Source organism: Jaculus jaculus, chromosome 17 (assembly GCF_020740685.1).
Source record: "Jaculus jaculus isolate mJacJac1 chromosome 17, mJacJac1.mat.Y.cur, whole genome shotgun sequence".
Taxonomy (NCBI): domain Eukaryota; kingdom Metazoa; phylum Chordata; class Mammalia; order Rodentia; family Dipodidae; genus Jaculus; species Jaculus jaculus.
Genome location: NC_059118.1, coordinates 18642132 through 18646509, shown reverse-complemented (window position 1 = coordinate 18646509; position 4378 = coordinate 18642132).

The following is a 4378-nucleotide window of genomic DNA, read 5'->3' as shown; positions in this document are numbered from 1 at the left end:
TGCCCTGATTTTACATGGGTACTGGGGATCCTAAATCAGGTGCTCATGTTTGTGTATTTTTCCAGCTCCTGTCTTTTTGGCTTTTTTTTTTTTTTTTTTTTTTGAGACAAGAGAGAGAGAGAATGGGCATGCCAGGGCCTTCAGCAGCTGCAAAAGAACTCCAGACCACGTGCACCCCCTTGTGCACATGTGTGTGACATTGCATGCTTATGTGGGACCTGGAGATGTGAACATGCGTTCTTAGGCTTCTCAGGCAAGTGCCTTAACCGCTAAGCCATTTTTCCAGCCCTTTTTGGTCTTTTAATTATTTATTTTTGAGGTAGGGTTTCACTTCAGTCATGGCTGACCTGGAATTCACTCTGTAGTCTCAGGGTGGCCTTGAATTCATGGTAATCATCCTACCTCTGCCTCCCAAGTGCTGGGATTAAAGGCGTGCACCATCACACCAGGCCTTTTTTGCTCTTTTGAGACAAGGTCTTACTATGCAACCCAGCTGGCCTCAAACTTACAATTTTCCTACACCAGTTTCCAGAGTCCTGTGTGTGTTATCTTTTTATTTTTTTGTTTTTTTCTAGGGTCTCATTCTAGCACAGGCTGACCTGAAATTGGTCTCAGGGTGGCACTGAACTCAGGACAATCCTCCTACCTCTGCCTCCTGAGTGCTGGATTAAAGGTGTGCACCACCACACTTGGCTATTATTTTATTCCCCCCCCCCCAAGAAAACACTAGAAAATGGGCTGGAGAGATGGCTTAGTGGTTAAGCACTTGCCTGTGAAGCCTAAGGACCCTGGTTTGAGGATCAATTCCCCAGGATCCACATTAGCCAGATACACAAGGAGGCACACACATCTGGAGTTCATTTGCAGTGGCTAGAGTCCCTGGTGCACCCATTCTCTCTCTATCTGCCTCTTTCTTTCTCTCTCTGTCACTCTCAAATAGATAAATAAAAATGAACAAAAAATAAAAATAACACTAGAAAAACAATGAAAGTTAATTAAATCCAAGTGTGATAGCACACACTTGTAATCACAGTCCTGGGAGGTGAGGCAGGAGGAGTGGAAATTTGAGACCACTTTGAGCTACATAATAAGACCCTATCCCCCCAAAATAAAAGGAAAACAGTGAAAGAAATATAGATAACATCTGTGTTAAACTTGACATTCTGGCTTCTCTACCATTAACTCAAAAGAGAACAATTTTATTTTATTCATTTATTTGAGAGCGTCAGACAGAGAGAGAAAGAGGCAGATAGAGAGAGAATGGGTGCGCCAGGACATCCAGCCAATGCAAACAAACTCCAGACGCGTGCATCTGGCTAATGTGGGTCCTGGGGAATTGAGCCTTGAATGGGGGTCCTTAGGCTTCACAGGCAAGTGCTTAACCACTAAGCCAACTCTCCAGCCTGAGAACAATTTTTTTCAGCACCTTTTCTTTTTTATAGCATTAGGAATCAATGCTAAGGCCTCACACATGTTAAATAAGCGTTCTAGTACTGAGCCCCAGCCCCAGGTATAGAACAATGTTTCAAAAGCATACAGCGGGGCATGCATGGTGGCACACACTTTTAATCCCAGCATTTGAGAGGCAGAGGTAGGAGGATTGCCAGTTTTAGGCCAGCCTGGGATTACAGGGTGAGTTCCAGATCAACCTGGGCTAGAGTGAGACACTACCTCAAAAGAACAAAAATACATGAAGAACAGAACAGGAAAAAAATTTCAAAACATGTAAAAATGCTTAATGATGTCCAAGAGCTTGAAGGCCCTCCGCATAAAAATTGGAACTTGAGCCAGGTGTGGTGGAACATGCCTTTAATATCAGCACCCGGGAGGGAGAGGTAGGAGGATCACCACAAGTTTGAGGCCACCCTGAGACTACATAGTGAATTCTAGGTTAGCCTGGGCTAGAGCGAGACCCTACCTCAATTTAAAAAAAATTGGAATTGAGCCAGGTGTGGTGGCACACACCTTTAATCCCAGCGCTTGGGAGGCAGAGGTATGAGGATCGCTGTGAGTTTAAGGCCAGCCTGGGACTACAGAGTGAGCTCCAGGTCAGCCTGTGCTGGAGTGAAACCCTACCTCAAAAAAATGTGGGGCTGGAGAGATGGCTTAGAGGTTAAGGCACTTGCCTGTGAAGCCTAAGGACCTAGGTTCGACTCCCCAGAACCCATGTAAACCAGATGTACAAGGTGATGCATGCATACAAAGTGACATATATGTACAAGGTGGCACATGTGTCTGGAGTTCGATCACACATGCTAGGGGCCCTGGCGTGCCAGTTTTCTCTCATAAAAAAATATAAACAAGGGCTGGAGGGATGGCTTAGCAGTTAAGGCATTTGCCTGCAAAGCCAAAGGACCCAGGTTCTATTCCCCAGGACCCACATTAGCCAGATGCACAAGGGGCACACGTGCCTGGAGTTCGTTTGCAGTGGCTGGAGGCCCTAGCGTGCCCATTCTCTCTCTCTCCCTCTTTCTCTGTCAAATAAATACAAATATTAAATATATATATATATATATATATATATGCACACACACATATATGTATATATATGTATATAACTAAGAGGAAAGAAAGAAAAAAGCTGGAACTTGGCAACCAGTGGACAAGGGACACTCATTCTCACCCAGTTCTATAGGTACCTGGCTCCTGAATCCAGTATAGTAGCTAATCCAATCACCTGGCCCCTCTCTGATGAAGCCTGATGACCCTGGTCAGGCATAGATGGCCTCCGGGGGAGAGGGTCCTCCTCTCACCCCAGCTCTGTGGCGGAGAGGGGGGTGGGATGGGGGGGAAGGCACTACCTGTTAGCACATCCTTCTGGACTGAGACTTCCAGTCAGGCCTAGTATCCTGCTTCTACTCTGTCCCGTAGCCTTCTTTGGATAGAGGGAGTGTGTGAGAAGACCCCTAATGTCTTCCCGCAGTATTGACTCTGCCTTTTATAGTCTCCTATTTCCTAGGCGCCAAGCATCCCAGGAAGGGCCCCCACCCATGTGAAAGAAGCCAGCGGTTCCCTGAGGACAGCCCCTCACGACAGGGTGCTCCACCCCTAGCCTGTGTCCAGTCTTTCCTGGGTGAAGTCAGGGGTCTGGGGCTGATGAGAAAAGGACTCAGGGGGCTGGAGGGATGGCTTAGCGCTTAAGGCACTTGCCTGCAGAACCAAAGGACCCAGGTTCGATTCCCCAGAACCCACGAAAGTCAGATGTACAAGGTGGTGCATGCATTTGGAGTTCGTTTGCAGTGGCTGAAGGCCCTGGTGTGCCCATTCTCTCTGTCTCTCCCTCTTTCTCTCTGTTAAGTAAAAATAAAATATATTTTCTAAAAAAAGGCTGGAGGGATGGCTTAGCGGTTAAGGCATTTGCCTACAAAGCCAAAGGACCCAGGTTTGATTCCCCAGGACCCACGTTAGCCAGATGCACAAGGGGGAGCACGCATCTGGAGTTCGTTTGCAGCGGCTGGAGGCCCTGGAGCACCCATTCTCTCTCCCTCCTTCTTTCTGTCAAATAAAAAAAATATATTAAAAAAAAAGAAGAAAGGGACTCAGGAAGCCCCTCTCTAGCCTAGTTGGTATTGCCATGGGCCAAGCAGCCACATTCTTAAGGAAGTTCTTTCTTCTGAGATTTTCAGAGCTGGCAGCTGCCTTTCGAGTTCAAACTGGATTTTTCTTGCTGTCCTTTTGCTGGTGGCCTAGCCTGATGCGGGGTCTCTCCTAATGAGGATTTGGTGCCAAAGCCTGGGCAGCTCTATCCTGCTGGGTTACAGCTGGTTCAAGCTTGCGCAAGGCAGTGGGCAGGGTACCAGTCTCACTCAGGCCAGGACACCTGGGGCTTCCCTGCCTCCACGCAGCCCCTCCGCCCCGGGGACTCACTAAACCACCTTTATTCACAGAGGGTCTTTACCATCAGTGAAAAAGATCTGCCCAGCAGGGCACAGGATCCCCACACTTTTGTCCCCAAGACAGAGGGTTGACGTGCAGGCTGAGAGCTTGGTGGACTTAGGGGGCCCTTCCTTGGGGCTCCTGCAGAGCTCAGCTGCCCCTCAGCTCAGACCCTCTCTGAGGCTGCTGGGGATGCACCTCACGTTGCCTCCTTCCGCAGGCCTCTCTGTCCCATTTCCTGGAGCCTCATTAATTCCTCCCCACCTCACCCCGTGAGAAAGCAGGTCTGTGCTGAGCTTGGCCCAGGCCCAGAGCTGGGTCTGCGTGCCACTGGTTGGCTTGGGATGAGGAGGTGGGGTGGGTGTGGGATCTTGCTCTGTGCCCATCTTCATGCAAGCAGGCAGACGGGAGGGGCTTCCGGGACCATCCGTGTCCTGAACCGTACCCCACTTTCCAGAAGTCCGGGGGCCACGGGAACGAAGAACAGACACCACAGCTGGTC